This window comes from Gorilla gorilla, chromosome 10 (genome assembly GCF_029281585.2).
Source record: "Gorilla gorilla gorilla isolate KB3781 chromosome 10, NHGRI_mGorGor1-v2.1_pri, whole genome shotgun sequence".
NCBI classification, from domain to species: domain Eukaryota; kingdom Metazoa; phylum Chordata; class Mammalia; order Primates; family Hominidae; genus Gorilla; species Gorilla gorilla.
The window spans coordinates 129201777-129217278 of record NC_073234.2 but is presented as its reverse complement, the minus strand read 5'-3'; the positions used below and the strand labels follow the sequence as shown (position 1 = coordinate 129217278).

General features: G+C 51.7%; 1 protein-coding gene across 4 annotated transcripts in view; it reads left to right on the top strand.

The window, feature by feature from the left end:
- RBM19 (RNA binding motif protein 19) overlaps positions 1–15502 on the top strand; it is a 218598-nt gene that overhangs the window by 141619 nt on the left and 61477 nt on the right. The window contains exon 25 of one of the 4 annotated variants that reach the window (XM_019039151.4): positions 20–14070. The exons of the other annotated variants lie outside the window; for them this stretch is intronic. The gene's annotated coding sequence lies outside the window, so the exon portion shown is untranslated. Of the gene's footprint in view, positions 1–19; positions 14071–15502 lie in introns of those variants that run through there. 4 annotated transcript variants of the gene reach the window in all.

Sequence of the window (15502 nt, the reverse complement as noted above, 5' to 3'; positions counted from 1 at the left end):
TGTTTTCTTCTTCATTTAGAATCACTGGGTGGGCCTCCAAGTGAGAGTTCGGGAATCTTCAGACTCTGCATAAAACATGGTCTGTGCATTTTGGTGGGGATGAGGTTCCAGTCTTCATCCAGTTTTCGGAGTGGCCCAGAGCCCAGGCAAGGCCACACAGAGCTGGCAGCCTGCACGACCAAGCGTGCGCCTTGTGTCCTCTAGGGCAGGCACCCCCTTAGCCATCCAAGCTCATCCCTGAGAATTCGTGGAAACAAAAGACACAGAATGGCTCGTTCCCCAGCCATTTATTTTTAATTTTTTTAGAGACAGGGTGCAGTGGCATGATCATAGCTCACTGCAGCCTCAAGTGGTCCTCCCACCTTAGGCTCCCAAAGCTCTGGGATTACAGGTGTGAGCCATCACACCCAGCCACATTCTCCAGCTTTTATAGTGGGATGGCTCACAGAGTCACATCGACCACAGCCTTCTGGATGTGGGGGCTGAACAGTGTCTCTGTTAAACCACACCCAGGCCGACCCTCAGGTGACCAGGGTCCCAAGTTGCCGTGGGTCTTGCGGAATGACAGGGCTGGAGACCTACCCCATGCCTTCCCACTGCTCAGATCCGTGAGCTGGATCGTGTCCTGTTCGGCAGCACGTGGCTCCTTCTGGCTGAACCTTCTGGTCTATACAATTTGTACTCACATTTCCACACCACCAGAGCCAGCAGGGATGGCTGGCTGATCACCAAAACTCAGGTGTAGACCCACGGGCCTGGTGCAGAGGCAGGCATCTTTTGGCACTGACTTAACTGGCCCAGAGGATGCTTCTAGAACCTCCCCCCAGAGCAGGATTCAGCATCATCCAGGGCTTGGTGCGGGGTGAGCAGACATGGGCTCTGTATTCGGACCTGCCTGGGCTCCATAACAGTCCACCACTCTCCAGCCTCGTGAGCCTCGGCAAGTGACTTAACCTGCTGAGTCCTCAGTCTCCTCATCTTTAAAATGGGGTGATGCAAGTAGCATCTCCGTCACAAAAGCGTTATCAGGCCCAGGCAGCTGCAGGCCCCTGCCAGGGCTCACACAGTGAAATGATGGGAATCAGGGCTGTCCAACCCTTCCTGCGTCACTGCCTTCCCTGTGGCCAAAAGAAAAAGCCGGTGAGCTGGGGAAGGTTCAGGAACTGTAGGAGAATGAAAGGTAGCAAGAGGAGGGAGAGCTTCCAGCCACTCGCCAGGCCTGGCCTGGAATTGGCAGTGGGAAGTGAGGCAGCCTAGAGACCATATACCGAGCCTGGCCCCTGCGCCCCTGCCCCAGGCACGCACTGTTTGGAAGGGGCAGATCTGTGAGCACACAGGAGTAGTGGAGTCCACTCCCACAGAGATCTCGGGGTGCCCCTTCATGCCGCGCCCACCAGACTGCACCCTCATCTCCTCTCTTTGGCTCAGCTGTCCTCGTGCAGCCAGTGTGGCCTGACTGATCCGTGAGCTGGATCATGTCAGTCTGCAGCTTCAAACTCTCTAGGGCCTCCCTGACGCGTGGAAAGTCGAGTCCCGCTGCTCACCCCAGCACCGAGGCCCCACCTCACCTGACCCTGCACTCGCTGTCCCGGCCTTCCTCCCTGCAGGCTCCCACCCCAGGGCCCTAGCGCTGCCTCTTCCCTCTGCCTGGGATGCCCTTCCCTCACATTCTTCCTGCGTGGCGCCTTTTTATTTTCCTTTGAGATCTTAAATCACGCTTGTCCAACCCAAGCTTGGGCTTTGAATGCAGCCCAACACAAATTTGTAAACTTCCTTAAAACATGAGATTTTTTTTGCAATTTTTTTTTTTTTTTTTTTTTTAGTTCATCAGTTATCACTAGTGTTATTGTATTTTATGTGTGGTCCAAGACAGTTCTTCCAGGGTGACCCAGGGAAGCCAAAAGTTTGGATGCCCCGGTTTAACTTCTGCTTCCTCACTGAGGGAGACAGACTCCTGATCAGTTCATCTGCAGTAACCACACCCAGCTCCTCTTCACACCCAGCCCCAACCCCCTATCCCCCATCCCCTGTCCCTCTCAGTCACAGCACTCAGTACAGGGGACAACCTGGAGTGTGAGCAAGATCTCAGTGACCCAGAGCCTTTTACCCCCTCAAAAATAACTGTTTTAAACGGGAACTAGGAAAGCAATTAAGATTTTTGTTACGATCATCATCATTGTTCTAGAATGCAGTAAAGTACAGCCAGGCAGCCATAAAGCGGAGCTCGGGAAAGTCGTTTGCCTGGCCCAGAGGAGGGGCTTCATCTCTTCTTCCTTTGGAGAAGAGGGACTGGTGAAAGCGTCTTATGAGAAATTCCTCCATCCAGCATGTGGGGGTTGAACTGGGAGACTCTAAGCCTTTGAGCCAAGGCAGCAAGGGACTGATAGTCACCACTGTCACTGGGAGGGAGACACGGGAGCTTTCTGAAAGGCGGCTTCAGTTGTTTTTGAAGCAATGATGGGACGTTGGTAGACTCAGACACCCAGAAGATCTGGGAGAGAAACTCCAGAAATAACCCACAGAGGTGGCACTGAGGAGGGAGCACTCCTCCAGGGCGGTGAGCCTCCTGACCCGGCTCAGGACTGACTGCTGCAGGGGGCAGGAAACTGCCTCAGCCACATCTCAGGGGGCTGTGACCCTTCCCTGCCGATATGGTCACCAGAGAGCCAGGAAAGAGAACCATGACAGGCTGGACCAGAGCACTTGCATAGGAAAGGAGAGGTGACACCAAGAGGCCAGAGGGGCCAAAGGGACACAGGGAGGTGGGAGGTCAGTAGGACACGTGCCTCAGAAAAGCCAGAGGCACACATCTGGATGAGGCCTGTGACCCGGTGTTCAGAGTGTGGCTCAGTTAGCTGGGAGGAACGGGGACAGGCTGTTTCCAGAGTGGAGGGCTGGCTGGAACCGCTTCTGCTGTCCTCACGTCCGTCTCCCACCCGCTGTGGGTCTCAGGGGCCTGGCCCCTTGAGCTGTGTCTCTGAAACTCCCTTGTCAAGAGGCTTGTATTCAGTTTGGCCAGCAGTGGGCACTAGCGGGCGCCTGGAAGGCTGGTAGAAGAGAAACTCCAGGCATCCCGCCCTCTCCCTCTGTCCCACTTGGCGTCTCCAAGGGTCCACCCCTGGATGGGTGAGGAGGGCCCTGGCATCTCTACTCTAGGATACACACAGTCAGACTGCAGGAGGGAGATGGGTGGTCAGACAGGTCCTGGAGAACAGACAGGGGTGAGGGACAGTGGGGCCTGGAGGAGGGACAGGAGTGAGGGACAGTGGGGACGGGAGGAGGAGAGCGGAATGCACAGGCCCTGACTCCAAAGGCCTGCGTTAGAATCTCTAGGCTCTCAGTGTCTCCAGGCCTTGCGTTCCATGTCTTTCAAATGGGTCCAGGAATTCCTGCCTCATTGGATTGGTTAAGACAGAAACAGAAGGTCATGAATGGAAAGTAGTTAGCAGACTGTGTCATGCCTAGTGAGTACTTAGTAATGGTAGTTGCCATCATTATTATGAACATAACTTCAAAACAAGGCAAGCTTGTGGGGCTGCACCCAGCAGATGTCAGGCCAGCTGGGCCCACGTCCAGAGGCTGGGGCGGGATAGGGACTCACAGGGCGCTGTGCCATGTTGGGGAGGAGCCTATGATCCAGGAAGGAGCCTGTAGGAGGTGCCCCCCTGCCCACTGGCCCCAGTAGGCAAACCAGCACCTGGCTCTTCCTGCACAGAACCAAAGTTCAAGCCCAAATGGGTCAATGGTTGTGGGGAAACAGGTGAGCACCCCCCCAGGAGCAGCTGCCTGTCTGTTGCTGTGTCTGTGTGTCTGTTCCTAACCCTTTCTTTTTTTTTTTTTTTTGAGACAAAGTCTTGCTCTGTTCCCCAGGCTGGAGTGCAGTGGTGTGATCTGGGCTCACCTCCCTGGTTCAAGCGATTGTCCCGCCTCAGCCTCCCAAGGCTGGGATTACAGGTGTGCACCACCACGCCCGGCTAATTTTGTATTTTTCGTAGAGACTGGGTTTCACCATGTAGACCAGGCTGGTCTCGAATTCCTGACCTCAAGTGATCCACCTGCCTCGGCCTCCCAAAGTGTGGGGATTACAGGTGTGAGCCACCACGCCCAGCTAATTTTTTGTATTTTTAGTAGAGACAGGGTTTCACCATGTGGGCCAGGCTGGTCTTGAACTCCCAACCTCAAGTGATCCACCCACCTTGTTCTCCCAAAGTGCTGAGATTACAGGTGTGAGCCACCATGCCCAGCCTGTTCCTAACCCTTTCAACTGGGGGGTCTCAAGTGGGTGAGGACTCCGTGGCCACAGCAGCAGAACTGTCTCTTCTGAAAACCAGACTCTGGGGCCCCTGGGTCAGCACCTCTAGGTCATTCCACAGACTTACACAGTTTAAAGAAAGAGCCAGCGAACATGGGGTGATCCTGGGGTGCCATTGGGATCCCAAGCCAGGCCCGGAGTTCTGCCTGTTTCGTCCCCAGAAACTTGAGCTGGGATCCTCCGCTGGTTTGCACTGGGCACGGGGACTGGAGAGCCACGAGACCACTGAGCGCAGCATGCTGTCACTTCTCAGGAAGTTGTGAGGGTGAGGAGAATAGCCGGGCCCACTCTGCAGAGAAGAGGAACAGGCACAGGCTAGAGGCACGGGCTGATAGAGTGAGTCCTCTCCCTCATTCATTCATTCATTCATTCATCCATCAGACACCTTCTGGGCATCTGCTGTGTGCGAGACACTGTGCTGGGTGCCCCAGACACAAGACAGAAACTCGGGTCGCCCTGTGTGCCTCCACACTGGCCTTCCCTGCTGCGTGGACGCAGGCTCTGTCTCCTAGGCTTTAAGCCCCATGCATCAGGTGGAAGACAATTTCCAGCGGCCTCTGCCCGCTTGTTTTTCCTCCTCTCCTTTTCCTGCCGCCTTGGTCTTTTTTGTCTTTTGTGCACGGCCGTCTCTCGCAGCGCCCGTCTGTGCTCCGCAGCGTCTAGGAAAGGATTAGTGTGAGCAGAGCATGCAGGCTTTGGTGAACAGAGCCGAGCTTGGTTTCAACATCTAATTCAATTTGTTCTGCCGAGATTGAAATATGAAATGGTTGCCAGTCAAACGTTCAAAGGACGGGGAAGGGAGAGTGAGCGCCTGCTGAAATTTAAATTTTAATGAAAATGACTTTAACCCTTTGGTACACCTTGCAAAATGTAACCCATCCTCCCATCCTGTGAAAGCGGCCTCTCGGGTTAGAGCTTTCCACCCACTTCTCTTCCACTGAGCTTCACTAATAATATGTAATCATTTTTTTCAGCCGTCTTAATAATAAAAGATTAATAGAATGCTTGCATAATAATAATTTATTCACCCATGCCGCCTAGGCCGTTGAAATAGGCACCTTGCCTAGATGACTTTCCCAAGCCCCATCCTAGACAAGCCCAGGCCCCTCGTTAGATGCACTCGTCACACCGAACACCTCCCTAGCTCCTTACAGCTGTGAACAGTTTCTGTGTTTTTATTTCATGTCTGACCTCTCTCTCTGGACCGGAAGTCCCAGGAGAGCAAGGTCTGTGCCTGTTTTGTGCGTGCTGCATCGTGGAGTAGATGCTTAGTAAATACTCGAGGAAGGAATCAGTGGCCCCACTTTGTCCTTTTAGCAACTGTGAGAGGTAAGTTGATGGGAGATGTAGAAATGGAGAGGTGGGTGACATTCCCAAGACGGCGCTGCACAGAGGGCTGCCACCAGGCTCACACTCAGCTCACTCTGGCACAAGCCCAAGCCCCTACCTCCGCAGAGCAGTGAGGGCAGTTCCCACATGCAGGGGGCCCGGCCCTGTGCCGGGCTTTAGAGGCGTACCCTGTGCTCTCGCTCCTGCTGCAGGGCCTGAACTGCTGCCTCCTCTTTACAGCGAGGGCAGGCCCAATGTGTGCCGACTCGAGCCCTGTCCTCAAGGCGGTGTGGGTGAAGGGCTCTCTCTCCTCACCCCCAGTGAGGTTCTCCTATTCAGCTCCTGCTTGCCATGGAACCCCCAGTGTGTTTTTTGTTTTGTTTTTAAATATCAAATGCCATCAGTGCCGGACCAGTGGGCATGCATGGCAGCTCATTATGGCTGTGGACAGACAGTGCCAGGCATTGACCAGGCATCATAGGTTTTCAGGGTAGAGTGGGGTGATGGGGGCAGCCCTGAGACCACCTTCAGGACAGTTGGCTTCCAAGGACTGAGTCCTTGGCTTCATCCTCCAGGGCTCATACAGACCAGGAGCGCAAGGGAGAGGTTCAAACCTGAAACACCCAGCAAATGTGTGTTGAGCTTATGTGCACCAGGCATGGCCATGATGCTGGGAATGCAGGAGTTGACACAGCAGATAAGACTCCCTGGCCTCGAGGAGCTGGTAGTCAAATGTGGGGAGACCCAGACATGAGTGGGTGGAGGATTGCTTCCCTGGCACTGCTGAGGCTCCCTTCTCTCTGGGGATGTCTGGCAGGGTCAAGGAAGGGCTCCCTGAGGAGGTGGCATGTGAGCAGAGCTGGGAGGAAGGGGACAGCTCTGTGTGCTCAAGGGAGAGTGAGGGGGACAGCCCGGGCCCCAGAAAAAGCCAGGGAGAGTGGGCAGGGGCCTGCCAACCCGGCTCAGGCTTGGGTGTCAAGTCTGGGCCTGTGGAGGGGAGCAGAGCCGGCCCAGTCTGCCACCATGTTACCATGTTAAGGATCAATAGCAGAAGGTCAAGGACCGAAGCAGGGACAGGTGTTCAAAAGCCATTGCAGTGGCCAGGAGAGCAGGGAGGTGGCAGTGGAGGGGTGAGGTGGCCCAAGCCTGTAGACAGACTGAAAATGCAGCCAGTGGCCTAAAGGTTTGGCTGTGGGGTGTGCACAACCAAGGCTAGCGCCCTGGCTCCAGCCCAAGCAGTGGGAAGAAGGAAGCTAGTGTGCGCTGAGACCATTGCAGGAAGAGCTGGCTTGGAGGGAAGCAGGAACTGGCTTTAAACTCGGTAAGCTGTTGACTGCTAAGAGGTAGAGAACACACCGGAGGATACGTGTCTCAGGTTGAGGAGAGAGGGTTGGACCGAGGTATAACAGGAAATTATCCTTCTTTGGTTAAGAAATCTAAAAGGGGCCAGCCTCGGTGCTTCACTCCTGTAATCCCGGCACTTTGGGAGGCTGAGGTGGGAGGATCGCTTTGAGGCCAGGAGTTCGAGACCAGCCTGGGCAACATAGGGAGACCCCATCTCTACAAATAATTTTTAACATTAGCCGGCTGTGGTAGTGTGGGCCTGTGGTCCCAGCTACTCAGGAGGCTGAGGTGGGAGGATCACTTGAGCCCAGGAGGTCGAGGCTGCAGTGAGCCATGATCACACCACCGCACTCCAGCCTGGGCAATGGAGTGAGATGCAGTCTCCCAAAAAAAAGGGGGGGAAAAAAAAGAAATCTAAGAGTCAGCATGGGAACTAACAGCCCCGTGTAGACAGACCTCGGAAGTCTCATAGCTTCAATGCTTCAAGTTAATTTTTTTATTTTTTATTTTTTTTTTGAGATGGAGTCTCACTCTGTCGCCCAGCCTGGAGTGCAGTGGCGCGATCTTGGCTCACTGCAGCCCCTGCCTCTCTGGGTTCAAGCAGTCCTCCCACTTCATCCTCCCAAGTAGCTGAGATTACAGGCATGCACCACCATGCCTGGCTAAGTTTTGTATCTTTAGTAGAGGTGAGGTTTTGCCATGTTGGCCAGACTGGTCATGAACTCCTGACCTCAGGTAATCCTCCTGCCTCGTCCTCCCAAAGTGCTGGGATTACAGGCATGAGCCACTGCACGGGCCTCAATTTCATTTTGAAGCCACTTCTAGATGGTTCCAAACTCCTTTGGCCCCAGAACCCATTTCCCAAACAAATGTCTTAAACAGATTAAGCAAAACTGCTTTGTTCCAAGTCAGGGTACAGGCCTGACCTCCCCCACCCAGACTCCTCTTCCCCCTCAACTCCTCAGTGATTTGAAAAACACTGACCTAGGCCTGGCGCAGTGGCTCACGCCTGTAATCCCAGCACTTTGGGAGGCCAAGGTGGGTCATCGCAAAGTCAGGAGATGGAGACCATCCTGGCTAACATGGTGAAACCCCATCTCTACTAAAAATATAAAAAATTAGCCGGGCATGGTGGCACGTGCCTGTAGTCCCAGCTACTCGGGAGGCTGAGACAGGAGAATCACTTGAACCCGGGAGGTAGAGGTTGCAGTGAGCCGAGATCGTGCCACTGCTCTCCAGCCTGGATGACAGAGTGAGACTCCATCTCGAAAAAATAAATATTGAACTAAAAAATGTCTCCCAAAGCACAGAGCATGGACCTCTGTGCTTCAGGAGATGGTTTAGGTGGCCCACACACTTTTCTTTTTAATTTTTAACTCACAAGTTTATTTTCACATGTATGCCACAAATACAAACCTGTATTTGTTTAGGTCATCAAACCTATGGTGTTGCTAAGCTCTAAGGAATACCAGTGAATTCGTATAAAGAAAAGTATTAAAAACATGAATTTCGTAAGGCAAAGTAGTAAAGAAGCGACGTGAATGATCGAAATCAGGGGTTGGCAAACCATGGCCCTCTTTTTTTTTTTTTTTTTTTTTGTGCTGCTGTTGCCTGGTTTTGTAAATAAAGTTTTATTGGAATACAGCCATGCCCATTAGTTTACATATTGTCAATAGTTGCTGCATGTAGCAGAGTTGAGTAGCAACAGAGACCTTATGACCTGCAAAGCCTAAAATATTTACCATCTGGCCCTTTGCATCAAGTGAGGTGACCCTGATCTAAAGCAAACCCCCATCATTTTACAGATTAGAAAGCCCAGAGTGTCTTCTACAAGGTCACACTGTGCAGAATTCCCCGTTCCGGCTCTTTCACCTCTGCCGTGCTGCCTCGGCACATGTGCTGAGTAAAACTTTATGGACAAGACCAGGCAACAGTAGCAGGAAAAATAAAAAACGAGCTGTGGTTTGGCGACCCCTGATTTCAATCATTCATGTCCCTTCTTTACTACTTTGCCACTTAGCCACAATGTGACCTTGAGCAACCTCCTTGACCTCTCTGTGCCTGTGTTCTCACCTGTGAACCGAGAACAGGACAGACTCCTGCAGATGCCAGGATGAAGTGAAGGCTGAGAATGGCGCCGGCCCCACATGAGCACTACACAAGCCTCAGCTGTTGTTACCCCATCCCCCTAACATAAAGGCAGTGTCCTCCTGCACCCCGACAGGCTTGGGCCATCACCCGCCGCCCAGGAGGCCAGGGTATTTCAGCACAAGCCCCGGGCCAAGGCCTTCTGGATCGTCAGCAAAGTAAAAGGGGCCCTGCAATCTAATTATAGCATTGCTAGAAGCCAGGGCCGCATTCCCCTCCAGCTTCCTTAATAAGCCCCACTTCCCCATAATTGCAGATTTCATGGAAGCGGTCCACTGGGGCCACCATGTCCCATCCTTGGGCTTAGGCCAATAGCAGACATTTTGTTGTGCAGATTTCTGGATAGCAGCTGCTCCTGCCTTTCCTGGAAACTGTCAGGAGCCCTCCCTTCTCCTGGTCCCCAAAAAGATTCCAGGCGATAACATCGCTGCCACCTTGTACACCTGCAGTTTACAAAGCACTTTCGCAGGTGGGAGCTGAGTCACTAGGCAGGGGCGGTCACTGCCATGGCACAGATGAGGAAACTGAGGCTCCAGGAAAGGAGGGGAGCAGCCCGTGGCCGATGTTCCAGAAAGAAGGCAGTCCCCTTTCCCAGGCTGTGGCTCCACAGTCAAAGATCCTCCTCTCCTTCCCTTCTGGCTTTGTGGAAGAGGACAGGAAGCTGGATATGTGGCAGTCCGTGCAAGGGATAGCAGGAAACACTGCGTCCCATGAACGGTTCTCAGACTGCATTCCCCAGAGATGCTGAGATGTGTGGCTGAGGAGTCCAGCACCCTTAACCCCTCCACCTCCCAGGATTTTATATTCCTAGGCTCAATTGCCCAACCCTCATAGTGTAAGCATCTCACTGCAATCTTTGTGAGCTGCGAGGTATTTTGTGAACCCTGAACACAAGTCAACAACTTCACCCAATGCTCAACCAAAGAACAGCAGCTGCCCCAGTGCTAGGGGACAGCCTGCTGTGTTCGCCTCCCAGAGCAACAGTGTATATAGGTCAGGGAATGTGTTGGTTCCTGTGACAGACCCAGACATTAGTGGGCTTAAATGAGATGGAGGTGGATTTCTGTCACATGACAGTTGGAAGGTGAACAGGCCTGGTCTGACAGCAGCAGGGGCCCAGCCCCTCTGAACTGTCACTCTGACACGCCTCCATGGCCCAGACAGCACCCCGCTGTGCTGCCACCACCCAGTCACTGGGAGTGGGGAGGAAAAAGAGGGCTTGCCCTGCCCTTCAAGGACACAGCCTGGGCATTCTCATGTCACTTTGACCAGAATATGGTCACCTGGTTGAGCCTAGCTGCAAGAGATGCTGGGAAATGGTCTTTCTCTTGGGCAGCCGTGTGCTCCCCAAAACATACAGCCCCTCCTTCTACAGGAAGCGGGAAAACAAATGCTGGGGGCAGCCAGCAGCCTCAGCCACTGATCGTTGGGTGCTGCCTGGGGTCTTCCCAGGGCATTTTCAAGGTCAATTTGACTGTCCTTGATTTCCACCTTTTGAGCTGACATTAGAACCTAACCCCACATAAGTATTGTTTAAAGACTCATGTATCACAGCCGTAAAAAAGAATGAGTTCATGTCCTTTGCAGGGACATGGATGAAGCTGGAAACCAGCATTCTCAGCCAAATAACACAGGAACAGAAAACCAAACACCACATGTTCTCACTCATAAGTGGGAGTTGAACAGTGAGGACACATGGACACAGGGAAGGGAACATCACACACCGGGACCTGTCGGGGGTGGAGGGCTAAGGGAGGGATAGCATTAGGAGAAATACCTAATGTAGATGGTGCAGCAAACCACCATGGCACATGTATGCCTATGTGACAAACCTGCACTTTCTGCATACGTATCCCAGAACTTAAAGTATTTTAAAGAAAAAAGAAAAAGACTCATGAATCTAATGTGTTCATCAGATTTTTTTTTCTTTTTTTCTTTTTTTTTTTTGAGACTGGGTCTTGCTGTATCACCCAGGCCGGAGTGCAGTAGTGTGATCACGGCTCACTGCAGCCTCAACCTCCCAGGCTCAAGTCATCCTCTTGCCTCAGCCTCCTGAGTAGCTGGGACTACAGGCATGCACCACCATGCTCGGCTAATTTTTTAATTTTTTTTAGGGAAGGGGTCTCCCTATGTTGCCCAGGCTGGCCTCAAACTCCTGGGCTCAAGTAATCCTCCTGCCGTGGCTTCCCAAAGTTCTGGCATTACAGGTGTGAGCCACTATGCCTGGCCTCATCATCGCATTCTTAAACCAAGAAAAGTTAACCCACTTTTCTTAACCCACTGTGTTAGACACTAGTGTTGGTTGTCAGTGAAAAACTCCAAAGTAACATGTGGATCTTGTTGCTTACACATTAAGACAAAATGCCAATTTTGGGGGCCAGGGGAATAAGGCATCAAGTTCGCCCCATGTGTAGATTCACTCATGTCTGATCAAGTGCACCCTCGGGGTGTTGCCTACATAGAGGCTGGCTTTTCCCTAATGTCCTTCTTTTCCGCAGATCTTCAGAAAGGCTTTCTCTGATAGGGCAGTATGTTAATTCCTGTGACTGCTGTAACAAAATACCTCAAACTGGGGGGCTTAAAGCAACAGAAAGTTGTGCTCTCACAGTTCCGGAGTCCACAGGTCTGAAATCCAGGTGTGGGCAGGGCCACGCTCCCTCCGAAGGCTCTAGGGGAGGATCCTTGCTCAACTTATTTTTGAGACAGTCTTGCTCCGTCACCCACGCTGGAGTGCAATGGCACGATCTCGGCTCCCTGAAACCTCTGCCTCCCGAGTAGCTGAGATTACAGGTGCCCGCCACCATGCCCAACTAATTTTTGTATTTTTAGTAGAGACAAGTTTTCACCATTGGCCAGGCTGATCTTGAACTCCTGGCCTCAGGTGATCCACCCGCCTCAGCCTCCCAAAGTGTTGGGATTACAGGCCTGAGCCACCACGCCCAGCCTGCCTTTCTCTTCTGAGGACAGTTGGCACCTATAATCTCATCTCAAGATCATTACTTATATGTACAAAGACCCTTTTTTCCCAAATAAGGTCATATTTACAGGTTCCAGGTGGACGTATATTTTGGGGGAGGTCACCATTCAACCCTCTGCAGACCATCTGAGTCCCCTTTCCTTGCTCTACAAGCATTTAATGAGCACCTCCTATTGGCCAGCCCTGAACTGGCGGCCAGGGATCCAGCAATCAACACAGCAGGATCGGCCAGTCCCGGTGACTCATGCCTGTAATCCCAGCACTTTGGGAGGCTGAGGCAGGCAGATCACTTGAGGTCAGGAGTTTGAGACCAGCTTGGCCAACATGGTGAAACCCCATCTCTACTAAAATACATAACTTGGCTGGGCGCTGTGGCTCACGCCTGTAATCCCAGCAGTTTGGGAGGTTGAGGCGGGTGGATCACTTGAGGTCAGGAGTTCAAGACCAGTCTAGCCAACATGGCAAAACCCCATCTCTACTAAAAATACAAAAAATGAGCTGGGCATTTTTTGTATGAGGCGGGCGCCTGTAGTCCCAGCTACTCAGGAGGCGTGAGAATCACTTGAGCCCGGGAGGTGGAGGTTGCAGTGAGCTGAGATGGCACCACTGCACTGCAGCCTGGGCGACAGAGCGAGGCTCTGTCTCGAAAACAAACAAACATACAACACAGTAGGCTCACTGCTGCTGTGAAAGTTCACAGTCTGTTGGGAGATGGCTAAGTAACAGGTGGTCATGGTGCCAAGGGAGAAGTGGGGCAGATGTCCAAAGGAAGGGTGGGGAGGGCTTCCCAAAAGACGTGGCTTCTAAACTGTGTCCCAGGAGGTGAGTAGGGGCTACCCTGAGAGGTGGACTTACCCTGAGGGCAGCAGAGAGCCCCTGAAGGTCCAAGAGCAGGAGAGCAGCCATGCCCAGCTGCCTGTGAAGCTGCCACCTCTTCTCCCTCCATACCCCGACACTCAGGGACACGCCCCCGCAGCCCACACTCCCAGGAAAAGCATTCCTCTAGTGGACCTTCTGGTTACTTTTGTAGATAACCTTGTGGCCAGCCCTCCACCACCTCTGCAGAAACAACACCCTCACCCCACGAAGCCCGACCTGTTCTCTCCCCGGCTGACTTTGAAGCCGTGGTTGTAGCAGAGTGGGTAGGTTCCAATGATGGGTAGAGAAGGCAGAGGCCAGAGCAAGGCAGCCAAGGCCAGAAACGCCAGGAGCCACCAGAAGCTGGAAGGGCCGAGGAAGTATCCTCTAGAGCCTCCAGGGGAGCATAGCCCTGCTCACACCTGGATTTCAGACTTGTGGACTTTGGAACTATGAAAGCATAACTTCAAAGCATGTTCCTGAGAGTGGGGCAGGTACCACTCCAGGGGGCCTGGAGTGAGTTGCAGGGAATGGGAATAGGTAGAGAAGGCATCTCGGGGACAGGGTTCAGCTGAGGGCAAGGCTGCCTTCAGGCGGGACCATGACTTGCAGCCGCACAGCACAGGACACTTAGTCTGAGCTAAAGAATATTTGCTTAATGAGTGAGCTTACATCATATGTATATGAAATCTAGAAACATGTCTGGTTTGCTGAAGACTGACTACGTGGGTGGGTGCTGAGCCCCATTTCAACTGTAAATGCTAACTCATTGCAAGAGACAGAAGGTCATTGTCTTGTAAGCAGAGGCCTGAAAGCCAGTTCCGGCATAGGAACCTAACGAACAGACATGGGAATCCAAGGCCATCATAGCAGCAGTGGTCACAATTACTGAGCCTTACTCTGGGCCAGGCACTATAAGCCAGGGAGTTCTCACGACAGCCAGAATTGATGGGGTTGTTGTCCCCATTTGACAAGTGAAACCGGTGCAGAGAGACGGCATGCCTTGCCCAAATTCACAAGGCTATTAGTGGGAGGAGTCAAGAGACTTTAAGGGCCCTTTCTCTGTCTACGAAAGCAATAAACAATCAAAGATAAAGCATAATGTTATTCAAAGAACAGTCAGTGACTTTCTTTGGTTCATAGAACCTGGCTATGGTTGGGATGGAAGGGGGTAAAATCCCAATTACCAGGCCCTCCTTGTACCAAATGAATTAATACTAATGAGGTTGAGTCTTAAGACTCTGTATTGAACCAGGCACCTTCTCCCCTACCCCCATGATATGGTTTGGATTTGTGTCCCCCAAGTCTCATGTCAAATAATAATCCCCAGTGTGGGGCCTGGTAGGAGGTGATTGAATCATGGGAGCGGTTTCTCATGAATGCTTTAACACCGTCTCCCTGGGTGCCGTTCTCATGATACTGAGTGCGTTCTCATGAGATCTGGTTGTTTAAAAGTGCGTGGTGGCTCTTGCCTGTAATCCCAGCACTTTGGGAGGCCGAGGTGGGCAGATCATGAGGTCAAGAGATCAAGACCATCCTGGCCAACAAGGTGAAACCCCGTCTCTACTAAAAATACAAAAATTAACTGGGCATGGTGGCTCATGCCTGAAGTCCCAGCTTCTCGGGAGGCTAAGGCAGGAGAATTGCTTGAACCCGGGAGGAGGAGGTTGCAGTGAGCCAAGATCACACCACTGCCCTCCGACCTGGACGACCGAGTGAGACTCTATCTCAAAAAAAAAAAGAAAGAAAGAAAGAAAAAAGCATGTAACACCTTCCCCCTCTCTCTCTTCCTCCTGCTCTGGCCACGTAAGACGTGCCTGCCTCCCCTTCACCTTCTGCCATGATTGTAAGTTTCTTGAGGCCTCCCCAGGAGCGGAAGCTGCTATGCTTCCTGTATAGCCCATGGAACCACGAACCAATTAAAACCTCTTTTCTTTATGAATTACCCAGTCTCAAGTATTTCTTTATATCAGTGTGAGAATGCAAATATAACCCACCCCTGCAATTTGTCTGTATCCCAGTTTGGGATCCACCATTGTGAAGTGTACATGTATGTTTTCTGCCTTCAGGAATCAGATTCTTTGCTGTAAGCATAGAATGTAATGTACCTCCTTTCAAACAATCATGGGAACATGTATAAAAGAGCACCATCTATAAGGCTACCAAAGAAAACCTCAATACATTCCAGAAAGAGGAAATAATATTGATTACATCCTTTGACTACATGCAATAAAAGTAGAAATTTGTATCAAAACAGGGGAAAGAAAAGCTCTTATAAATTAAAACTCTCAAAGAACTTGAGTCAAAAAATACACTGAAATTGCATAATATCTACTAAAAACAGCAGTAATAGAAACATTCATGGTTCTGATGACAGCTAAAGCTATGCCTAGAGGAAAAGTCATAGCCTTAAATACCTGTTACATACACAAGCTCTGCCAGTTCCATCTTATATTAGTTATCTGTTGCTGCTTAATGAACAATCACAAGACTTGGTGGCTTAAAACATTACATGCTTATTTAGCTCAGGGGTC